Source organism: Mobula birostris, chromosome 27 (genome assembly GCF_030028105.1).
Source record: "Mobula birostris isolate sMobBir1 chromosome 27, sMobBir1.hap1, whole genome shotgun sequence".
NCBI classification, from domain to species: Eukaryota; Metazoa; Chordata; class Chondrichthyes; order Myliobatiformes; family Myliobatidae; genus Mobula; species Mobula birostris.
The window spans coordinates 37,987,612-38,000,574 of NC_092396.1; positions in this window are offsets into that span (position 1 = coordinate 37,987,612).

Genomic DNA, 12,963 nt, shown 5'->3' on the forward strand with positions numbered 1-12,963 from the left:
AGACCGGAAGAAGCTGCAGAAAATCGTGAACACAACCCAGCACATCACACAAACCAATCTTCTGTCCTTGGACTCACTTTACTCCGCACACTGTCGGAGCAGTGCTGCCTGGATAATCAAGGACATGACCCACCCAGCCAACACACTTTTCGTCCCTCTTCCCTCCGGGAGAAGGCTCAGGAGCTTGAAGACTCGTACGGCCAGATTTGGGAACAGCTTCTTTCCAACTGTGATAAGACTGCTGAACGGATCCTGACCCAGATCTGGGCCGTACCCTCCAAATATCCAGACTTGCCTCTCGGTTTTTTTGCACTACCTTACTTTCCCTTTTCTATTTCCTACTTATGATTTATAATTTAAATTTGTAATACTTACTATCGATTTGTGCTCCAGGGAGCGCGAAGTGCAGAATCAAATATCGCTGTGATGATTGTACTTTCTAGTATCAATTGTTTGGAGGCAATAAAGTATAAAGTATAAGTATAAAGTATATCGAATGCTTTGCAAAAGTCCATGTAGACAACATGCATTGCCTAGCCTTCATGAACTTTCCTGGTAACTTCCTCAAAAGCGCTATAAAATTGGTTAGGCATGACTTACCATGTACAAAGCCACACTGACTATCCTAATCAGTCTTTGTCTATCCAAATACTCATAAAACCAGTCCCTTAGAATACCTTCCAATAATTCTCCCACTACTGATGTCAGGCTTGCTGGTCTATAATTCACTGCTTTATTTTTAGAGCCTTTTTAAAACAGCAGACAACATAAGCCATCAATCCTTCGGTATCTCACCTGTTGTTAAGGATGATTGAAATATCTTTGCTAGAGTCCCTGCAATTTCTACACAAGCCTCCAAGAGGATCTGATGGAACACCTTGTCAGGACCTGGGGAATTATCCACCCTACTTTGCCTCGAGGCAGCAAACACCAATTCCTGTGTAATGTGCATAGGGACCATGACTTCACTGCTGTTTCGCCTCACTTCTATAGTATCTGCGTCAATCTCCTGTATAAATACAGATGCAAAAATACCTATTTAAGATCTCCTCCAAGTACTTTGGCTCCATGCATAGATTACCATTCTGATCTTCCAGAGAACCAATTTTGTCCTTTCCAATCTTTTTGCTCTTAACATATCTGTAGATTCCTTTAGGAATCTCCTGCACCTTTTCCGCAAGAGCAACCTCATGCCTTCTTTTAGTCCTTCTGATTTCTTTCTTACGTATTCTATTGCATTTCTTATACTCCACAAGTACCTCATTTGTTTCTACCTTCCTATACTTGCTATAGATCTATTTTTCTTAACCAGGGTCTCAACATCTCTTGAAAACACTCCTGCCTGGTCTATCCAATATCAAACATGCTGTATATCGGGGTGTTCCTGGATCCAGTCTGAACTCGCCATCTTCTCACATAGATAGGGCTGGCCAAGTTGAAACATGAAACCTGTGAGTGCTGAAAGTAGCAATCATTTTTAACCTGTAGTCATCCCAATACTATGGAGAAAGTATGCAGTTCAACTTTCCAACTACTAAACTGCATATAACTGTCTCATTTTTCTGGAGTTAAACCTACTTGGCACTGATTATGTTTGCTAGTTCCAGAGGTCAGAATCAGAATCCATTTTTGTTAGCACTAAATTACATGATGGATAGTTTATTCCAGTAGTACTTTGTGAAGACATTAAACTGTGTAAGTAAATAAATTGTGCAAACGGGGGAAAAGGAATAATGAGGAAATGTTCATAGGTTTATGAACGATTCAAAAATCTGATGGCAAAGGGGAAGTAGCTGTTCCTAAATCACTGACTGTGGGTCTTCAGGCTGTCGTACCTCCTCCCTAATTTAACAATGGAAAGAGGGCATAGCAGGCATTCTGAATAAAGATTTTGGTTTATTTGATTGTGTCATCTAGTACTGTGCTGATCATCAGATTCAGATCTGATATCCAATACTTAAATGATTCAAGTATCTACGGGGAGAGACTTCATTGAACTAGTTAATGCTCAGATTTTGTATTAAGCATAAAATGAAGACAAATTCCAGATAAGAAATGTTAGAACTCATTTTACAAAATTGGAGCCCAATACTATGTGACTCACTATAGATTAAACTGCATTTTAAACAAAGTGAAGATTAACATAGAAAGAAGCAAATAGTCAGCACAATCAGCAAGGCAAAAATGGGCTTATGGGTAAATGGAATCAGAGCAAAGTGGGACACTAAGAAAGTCGTGCAGCCAGTCATCCTCTCGAGCCTCTTTTATCATTCAATTAGATCATAGACTGGAAAGGTATTTCTTTGAAGCTTAGTTCAAAAATGGAAACTATTGTTACCCAAGGCTATTTCTCACTTCCAGTCCTGCAAGCTGGATGCCTGTACATTATTGCTAAGTGCTTAGTTGCAGTAACATATTTTGTGCTGTCAAAGCAAAGATTACTCCTGAGGCAGTTCTGCTATTCGATTTCAGTCACCTACCCACATGTTGTCTAATATTGCCTTCACATCCATTAGCACTCTTACTCAGTTGATATGAAATTTTCAACCGATCCCTTTTCTCAGCAGGGTTTTGGGGGAAGAAAACATCCTAGACTTTGATGGCCCATAATTGTAAAGAAGTCCTTCTGAAATCTCTTGTGAGTAGATTAGCAACTAATGTAAAATTATGCTTTTTTATCCGAAACCCTGTCAGAAGGAACAGATGCTCACAATCTAACCTGTGAGCTCTTTAAGCTGCTTAGTTAATGTGATTTATTTTGTGTTAGAATTGTTTGAGGAGCATAGACAGGAATATTTCATGGCATATTCATGGCTCGTTTTTGGAGGAGGTGCCTTTGTAGGGAGAAGGGACCGTTGGTGAGTGGGACATGAAGTATCAAGGTCGTCTTCAAGGAGTGATCCCTCCAAAAGGTGATGTCCATCTTTAAGGAGCACTGAAACCCAGGCCATGCCTTGTTTTCATTGCTACCATCAGGATGGAGGTACAGGAGCCTGAAGGCACACACTCAACAATTCAGGAACACAGTCTTCCCCTCTGCCATCAAATTTCTGAATGGACATTGAACCCATGAACACTACCTCACTACTTTCTTTATTTCTATCTTTTGTACTACTCATTTAATTTAACTATTTAATATATCTACTTACTGTAATTCGCAGTTTTTTCTCTGTTATTATGCATTGCACTGTAGTGCTGCCGCAAAGTTAACAAATCTCACGACATACGCTGGTGATACTAAACTTGATTGTGAATCTGATTTTCACGATTATGAGTAGGGAGCAACTTGTTGCACATCATTTTCACATGTTCAGAAACACGTTGTCCCACCTGAGCCAATCAATTGAACAATTCATTTTAACAGCCAGGCACACTTCAGATATAAGAACAGATATTAAAACCTCCAATGCTATTGCCCGCAATAAGTCAGAAGGTGCACTACAATAGCAGTGAATTATTCATTCGTAATGACATTCAGAGTGCAGGGAACATTAGTTAAAAGAAACGAGTGTAAAATAAATTAAATTGTAGAGTAAAATTAATAGAAATTGAGCTGAATGTAACTGAAAAAAATCACGTTAAATTAGATGTTGGAATAAATGATATTATTGAAGAGAACTCTTAGGGGGTGTCATTTATATTTTATCCGTGCAGTTGCCCAAAGGAAGAGATGAGCCACTTCATTTAAAAGCAAACATCATTTATAATTTGTTAGAATATACTTTTGATTGACAGATTCTTTTGAATTATTGAGTTATTTTAATTCACTGCTCACCATTCACCGTCTTGAAGGCTGTTCCTTTCAAGTTAAGGTCTTAAGGACATGAGGTGGAGATGGAGATGGATTAAAAGCCACTGCTTTGAGCCATATTCACAGAACGCTTCCTTTTTATTAACTGCAAGGAAGTTTATTCAGGGCAAAGGTACTTAGATATCTGCCCAGCTTAATTTATTCATTTTCTGTTCAGTCTCTTATCCTCTCTGGTTCCTCCCATTTTTGCAATGGTCTCCCCTTCTTTCATATATACTCCTACACCTATATCCCATTCTCCCTCTGCACTCTCTCTGTTATTGCCAGTCCTGCTGCCTTAAGCTTCCATTCTTGAATTCTCGTATGCTAGTCACGTTCAGAATGCTTGTGAGCTGTTTCAGTCTCTTAACTTGCCACTGAGTTTTCCATCGAGGACTCCTTCATGAGCACACAAAGACTATTAAGCCATGCTGTGACAATGACACACACAAAGTTGATTTTGCACTTATACTAAGCTTTGCTGAACACATAGGTGACTTAAATCCACTCTGAAACACACTGTGCTGTTTAGTTTTTCATTGTGAGCTTCAGCTGTCCATTGTGAACCCCAGTGAAAAATAGATCAGCACAGCTCACTCCAATTAGAACAATAAAACTCTCTTTCACCCATTCCTCATTTTAGTTTGCAAGCACTCCTGACTCTTCTGCTGTTTAGCAGTGTGGGAGAAGACTGTTTGTGTGAACCGAATATATATACACACTTAAATTACTGGCAATCATATCAAACATATAAATTAAATAAAAACAAAGGATTAAAAATTATTGATCAGTCAGTTGTTGCCCGCTCCAGAGCACAGATATAAGAAAGTGGCAAGATTCTTCCTTCTGGCCTATGTTCCCTCTTTGGTTACAATGTCCTCTAAGGGATGGACTGCTTTGATCTGTTGAACATTGGGGTCTGAAAGAGGGAAATGGTCCTGGCAGAATGTAGCTTCATACAAAAAAAAATTGAAGAATTCCCCAGAGGAAAACCTACCTACTGCACGTCATTGATACAATGGAAATCACTGCCATTTATTGGTGTCGTCTCTGGTTCACTTCAATAGTAATGAGTACAAGAGCCTATTATAGAGACCTGTAAATGTTTAGGATAACTCTATCTTTCTGCTTCTCCTCATTGGCCCAAGAGTCGCACCCCAGGATCCATAAGATCCAGGATCTGGATCATCATCTACAGCTCACAGCTGCCCTTGTGACCGCCTGTGCATCCCCATCACCCCACTGGCAGAGTTCCTGCTGAGACTGAAATTGAGATGACTCCATGAGAAGGGTAGCTTCTCTCCTAAACGAGTCTTTAACATGGATGAGGTGGGACTCTTTTGGAAGAAGATGCCTTCAGCTATGTTCATCTCAAGGGATGGGAAAACTGCTCCAGATCTAATAGGGGCCAGCAGTGACCTTACTCTTCCACAGAGATGAGACGGAGAGTGACTGTAAGCATAGCACTCAAATATGGAGGTCTATGGACTAGGCAGAAAAATGGCTCGGCACAGCCAAGAAGGGCCAGAAGGCCTGTTTCTGTGCTGTAATGTTCTATGGTTCTATGGTTCCATAACCAGAGAGCTCTAGAAGGATATTCAAAGACCAATCTTTATGTGGTGTGGTGGTCTAACAAAAGAACCTGGATAGTAATCAGAATCAGATTTATGTTGTGAAATTAGTTGGTTTTGCAGCAGTAGTATAATCCAATACATAATAACAGAAAAAAGACATGAATTGCGGTAAGTTCTAGTTAAATTAAATAAATAGTGCAAAAAAATGGAAATAAAAAAGTAGCGAGGTACTTTCATCTTTGAACAATGTTGTATGAGGAACAATGTAGAAAATTGATCTTTGCTTTTGGATATCTGGGGTCTTGGCAACATCCAGGTAATTATTTTTCTTTCTGACACCACTTCATTGCTATAGTCCATAGACCAGGGAGTGTTGCTATCTTCAAGTCTTAACACTTGCAGCACATAGTGAGTCAATTTGAAATTGAACCAGAATGACAATGCTTTGGTTAGGCCACACTTGTAGTACTGCGTGCCATCCTTGTCACCCCATTACAGGAAAAAATTACAGTTAGTCCTGACGAAGGGTCTCAGCCTGAAACGCTGACTGTACCTCTTCCTAGAGATGCTACCTGGCCTGCTGCATTCACCAGCAACTTTGATGTGCGTTGCTTGAATTTCCAGCATCTGCAGAATTCCTCGTGTTTACCGGAAGAAAGGTGATGGCTTTCTAAAGGATACTGTAGCGGGTTACCAGGATGCTGCCTGGATTAGATATATGAGCTTTAAGGAGAGATTGGGCAAGTATGTTTGTTTTCTCCAGATAATTGACGTTATATTGCTCAGGGTACATGGGTACATTATGATGACTTCAAGTTGTCCAGCTAGTATCTCCTCTAAACCATTCTTCATGTAATGCCTGTCCGCTAAAAAGTCTTCCTACTGGAAGACAGGACTATATAACAGCTGTTATGAATCTAAAGTATTTCACTGGCTGACAGCTACCTTGGTATGATCTGACATAGTAAGAAGTATTTTATAGATAGAAGCCTTTCAAATTTTGAAGCAGCATTGCAAATAGAAAGATAAAAACCAACACAAAATATCTGTACGTGCTGGAATTCTGAAGCAAAAATAGAAAATGTTGGAAAATCTCAGCAGATCAGGCAGCATCTGTGGAAAGAGAAACATACATTGTTTAGGTCAATAATCCCTTATCAGAATCTGAAATGTTTACTAACTCTCTTACCAGAGATGCTGCCTGACCTGCTGAGTTTTTCCCAGTATTTTTTTTTTTGCTTTTGTTTCACATGAATATTTGCCTATAGTTCACCAGGTCGATAATTATCATTCTGCTTCCTATCTAACTTTTCCACATTCAATTCACTTCAAAGCCATTGGCTTTTCATCCTGGTTGTGATTAAACCTGGATCATCTTAATCCTAAACAAGAGAAAATCTGCACATGCTGGAAATCCAAGCAACGCACACAAAATGCAGAAAGAACTCAGCAGGCCAGGCAGCACCTGTGGAAAAGAGTACAGTTTTGTGTATGTTGCTCATCGTAATCCTACTGCATTTCCTAACAGATCTTCAAGACAATTATGCTTATTCTGCAATAGTGCAAAGGTGCAGAACTTCCACATTCCCCCAGTACTCCACTGGACTATGGGACATCACCAGCCACCAAAACCTCAGCCCAACCCTGATTGAATTTCAAGCCTAGTGTCATTTAATCTAGAGAGAAGTTTCCCTGGCTCTTGCATTTGCGACCAGTGGTAAAGCCTGTCTAAGAATATGCAATGCAAAGGAAGGAAGAATGGAACATAAGAAAGAGGAGGTAAATAGTGCCTTTAAGACTGTTCTGCTAATCTAATCTTGTCTTTAACCTCACTCCCACTCTTAAATAGGTGTTCTAGTCTTCTGAAACCATCTTCCTTAGTTCTAGATATTGGGGAAAACATCTTCTCAGCATCCATCTTGACAATACCCTTTCAAGATGTATGTTTCAAGAAGATCTTCAATGCCTGACACCAACTTTTACAACATATTAGCATCACTGAATGTTAGCTATCCAGATTTTTGCTGTGACTCCACTGGCTCTTGAAGGTATGTGTCTTTGATTTACAGTAGGAAGCCCTTCACAAACAGATGCATCTCTATGCACAATGCATTCAGTGCTATACTTCCTCCCATGCCATTCAAGAAGATTATCACTTATTCCTCTGAACCCCAATACCTGACACCAACTTTCACAACAAATTATCTTCTGCTGCTGAGAGCCATGCACATTTTTCATCTAATTTGTTCCCATAGGCACCCTTATGGTGCAAAAAGGCGCAGAGTCATGCAGTGTAATATAAGGCTCTTCATCACTGAGTTCATCGAGCAACTGTTAACACTGATCTCATTAATAATCTCCCTCCATTCTCATCCACTGCCCCCCAATAGTACTACTCACCTAGAAAGTAGGGGTCATGACAATGGACAATTAACTTACCAGACTTCGTGCCTTTGAGATATTGGTGGAAATTAGAGCACCCACGAAAACCCATGTGGTCGCAGGGAGAGCATGCAGACTCCACACAGATAGTACCAGAATTTCAGGGTGGTACCTGGTCACTGGAGCTGTAAGGGAACTGTTCTACTATGTTCAACCCTGTGTTAGCAACTTTAGAGGTTGTAGACACTTTACTGATGAACTCCTAAGGTTCTGCAATGAACTCAGTCGTCAAGAGGTTGCAAATGTAACTGTAAAGAGTGTGAAAGAATTTAAGTGACAGAGAGTTCAACTTTGTATCACTTGTCAAGAATCTAGAATCAATTCTTTAGGAAATAGTGACTATCTCCAAGTCACAACATGACTAGAAATTTTAAAAAGAAATTGTCTTTACAAGTAAAGTCAATTCTTGGAATGAAGAACAGCATTAGAGGAGGCACAAAGACTGTAGATACTAGAATCAGGAGCAACACACTCGGTGCTGGAGGAATTTTGTACATTAGAACAGGGTTAATGGACTTCCATCTGATAGTTGGAAAGTTTTAAGATGAGAGAGATGGGGACAAGATGGGGGGTGTGGAGAGAACAGAAGAGATGGGTGGATGGTTGAAGAGAATGACAACATTGATGACAGAGCTGGATGAAAGAAAGTGGTATAGACAAAAGTAACCTACAAAAGATAGCACACCATCCAATGTGGGTGTAAATAACTCTGAGGGAGTTGTAAATAGAAGATAAGGAAATATGTAAAATTACTAGAAAATGTACTGAGGAAAGTATGTGATTATATGGAGATCCTATCCTTGGATAAAACTAGAAAGATATAATATTTCTTTATGAAACTTTATTGTAGGGAATGTTTGTCAAACCTGTATGTAGTACAGCTGGAAGAATATGAACTCAAATGATGAGTTGAAAGAGGACTAGAGGTCTAGCACCAACTAACAGCTATGGTACTGTATGTGTGAAAAAGAATCAATTTGGATGATGTAGTTAAAACAATCCAAAGCCCAGACATCCAAGGCCTCATCTTATTGAAAGCCAAGTCTTAGAGGCAAACTTATCAAGATTCAAGAGGCAGCGACAACACAGTACATGGAAATGAAAAATTTGATGATCGTCTCATTTGTAGCTCTGATCTTGGTGTGAAAACCAATGACTCCATCCAGCAGCAACATATCCATCCAGCCTCATTACCATTTCTGACCAACAAGAAGTTGAATTCTCTACATGCCAACTAAAGAACAGCAAAGCCTGGAAGAAGATCCATTCCTGCTGAAATTCTAAAATCTGGTGATGAGGAACTTCATTTACAAATTCACAACTTCATTGTCTACACTGGAGAGAGACGGATACACTGAGGGAGTTCAAAGGTCCAATAATTGTGACCAACTTTCAGAATGAAGACAAGTCTGAAAATAATTACAGAGAAGTTCTTCACTACATACAACAGGGAAAGCACAACCAGGGTCGAACTCAAACAAGGACTCCTATGGCTGATGGGTGAGGCCAAATTGCAGTTTAGACTGAATCCATCTAAGGGCAGAATAGATCTGATTTTTGCTATGACACAGCTCCAAGTTAAATGCAGGGAACAACACTCTTGGCCATGAAAGAATTAAAAATTGGAAGAAAACATCTAACTTGAATGGGTCAATGATAGTGGAAATAGCCAGACCAATTGTCTTTGCTCTTGCCATGCTCTTGAAGGAATGGGGGTTGCCATTTTGTGAAGCTGCTCTGTATCCTCCATTTTGTGAACTATGATGGATTGATTTTTGATCTGGGATAACTTAATCAAAGCAATTGAATGTGGACACAAGGAGCATCCGCTATTTATCTGTTAAACCGGAGATCATTCTTAGATAGCCTGTGTATTGTGTGCAATGGCAGGTTTGCAGAAGTAAATTCATTATCTTCCAAAGATAGGGTGACTTGGTGAGACTGATTTGAACCAGAGTCGAAGAGAACAGAAGAAGTCACCTAAGGCATGAAGTTGTTTAGCCCTTGGACTACATCTGTTGTTGGTCAGTCAAATGACCTTGAGCCAACAAGATTGGAAGCGTATCATTTGAAATGATGAGGAAAACTGTAAGAATGAGGAGCTTCAAATGCAAAGATATGAAAACTCTAGAGACTAACCATTACAAGGAAGAATCCCCATGCCAAGGGCTTGGAGAAAAAAGGATCACACTTCTGGCCAATGGGAGATCTCACCTTTGGTGTTATAAATTGGAGAAGTGGTCTGGGTGAGTATTGGTACAGAGGAAACAGTAGAATTCATATTTTAAGTTGTTGGTTTGGGATCAACATAGCTATGTTGCTGTTTGTGCAGAGACAATAAAGTGTGAACTTTGATTAATTAAGACCTGCGTAGTGAGTAGCGTAATCTAGATCCACTGATGAATTGTTAACAAGCACCAACTACTATAGATGGTTGTTTTCAACTTTACTTATGTTGTTCACTTGATCATTCTAGTGAGATTCTGGAGGAGCCTCTTCAACTTTGGTTACCCACAGAAATTCCCTTCTATCTCATATTTCTTCCATGATGAGCTCCTGCAGACCCAACCTCAGCTGCAGTACGCAGAGGATGTTTGAGTACATGTATGGTATATTTAGAATCAGCGCTTCAATTCATCTTCAATTTGTTCACAGTACTGCACAATGGGATAATCACACAATGCCTGCAAAACAATGTACCAACCTGTCTCAATAGGCAACACCATCCTTGACAATAAAGGCCCAGAAAGAGGCTCTGAAGTATATGGATAGCTTTCCTTATCTCAGGAGCTACATCTCAGGGAATGTGGAAATTTATCATTGCCAGAACAGATTCTGGCCACCTGAGGAATGGGTTTTTTACAGATCAGTACATCAACTGTAGCACAGACCCATTGGTTTATTGGTCAACAATGATTCCTGCTCTCACACATTCTTCTGAGATTTGGTCCATCAAGAGCAGGCATTTCAAAGGACTGGAGGTACGTCACTGTGTCTGTTAGATCCTGAAAATTTATTGACAAGATAAGTGACCCAAAGTTACAGTCCTCTCCCAAGCTAACATTCCAGCTTTAAGATCATACTTAAACTCAGCAGCATGACATGTTGATTACATATTAGATACTAGATTTCTGAAACAAGTGCTTTACTCTGAGCTCTAGCAAAGAAATAGATTACCAGGTAGACAGAGGAAATTATTCGTTCAGAAGTACATACCTTCCTCGAACAAAATGCAATACATCCACCAGCTGCGGGGAATCCCTGCATCATGATGACTTGAAGTGAAGAAGGATCGTTAGCGAGGACAGCGAAAACACCAAGTCTTGGTGCTGGGAACACAGAGAAAACCAGCACAAATGAGGGAAGAAGTGCACTGTTGTGACTGTGAATGTGCCACGTAGAGACCAGAGTTGTCAGAATCAGGATCAGAACAGGTTCATTATCACTGACAAGAGATTATAAAATGTGTTGTTTGGTGTCACCAATACCAGACAAGACATAAAAAATTAAGATGAACAACATCAAGAGTAAATTGCAAAAGAGGGAAGGAGCAGTCATGTTCCCGTGCTCATGGACTGTTGAGAAATGAATGGTGGAGGGAAAGAAGCTGTTCCTGAAATCTTCAAGTTCCTGTACCTCCTCTCTGATGGTAGCAATGAGAAGAGAACATGGCCTGTGTGGTGAGGGTCCTTAGTAATAGATGTCACCGTCTCGAGGCACCGCTTTTTGAAGATTTCCTCGATAGTGGGGAGGGTATTACCTGTGACGGAGGTGGCTGATTGTACAATCTTTTGCAGTTTCTTGTGATCCTGTGTAATGGAGGCTCCACACCAGGTGGTGATGTAACCGGTCAGGTTTCTTTCCACTGTACGTTTGTAGAAATTTGCTAGAGCCTTTGGTGACATGCTAAATCCAGTCAAACTCCTGACGAGGTATAGCCCCCTGGTGTGCCTTCTTCACAATTGCATCAGTCTGCTGGGCCCAGGAGAGATCATCTGAGATGTTGATGCTCAGGAATCTGAAACAGTTTGTCCTTTCCACTGCCGACACCTGATTGTAAATGTGTAAGTTTTTTTATTCAGCATCAGCAGAGATTTAGGAGGAGGTTTGTTGGAATAATGTGCTGGGTGAATCTCACTGCACTCAAAGTATATCAGATTCTAGATACTCACAAGAACAAAGACAAAAGCAAGTGTTTGAATAATATATTAAATATTATTAATATATTATGGAGGGAGGAGAAGATGGCGGCACGACGCAGCGTGCGCGGTTGTTCCGAATTGATATCGATATGTGTTAACTAGGGGGCCGTGCACAATCCGGATTGGATGGAGATAGCCATGAGAAGCGCAGAGGAACATCTGGAGTAACTTCTGAAATGCTTGCTTTGCTGCCGCTGCTACTGTGCGATCCAGAATCTCCGGAGGGGAAGGCTCCAAATCCTTGGCTTTGCGTATCGCTTGTTGCCGGGGCCGGGGTCGAAGCGCTCAGCAGAGATGGTGCTCGGTGCTCGGTGCTCGGGATTCAAGTTTTTGGATCATTGGGACCTCTTTTGGCGCAGGCGTGACCTGTACAAAAAGTACAGGTTACACTTGAATCCTAGGGGGACCAATATCCTGGCAGGGAGATTAACGAGGGCTACTGAGGTGACTTTAAACTAGAATGGTTGGGGGGTGGGAATCAAATTAAAGAGGCTAGGCGTGAGGAGGTTAGTTCACAACAGGGGGATGGGAACCAGCGCAGAAAGACAGAGGTGTGTAAAATGAGGGTAGAAGCAAAAAGTACTAAGGAGAAAAGTAAAAGTGGCAGGCCGACAAATCCAGGGCAAGCATTAAAAAGGGCCACTTTTCAACATAATTGTATAAGGGCTAAGAGAGTTGTAAAAGAGCGCCTGAAGGCTTTGTGTGTCAATGCAAGGAGCATTCGTAATAAGGTGGATGAATTGAAAGTGCAGATTGTTATTAATGATTATGATATAGTTGGGATCACAGAGACATGGCTCCAGGGTGACCAAGGATGGGAGCTCAATGTTAAGGGATATTCAATATTCAGGAGGGATAGACATGAAGGAAGGGGAGGTGGGGTGGCGTTGCTGGTTAGAGAAGAGATTAACGCAATAGAAAGGAAGGACATAAGCCGGGAAGATGTGGAATCGAT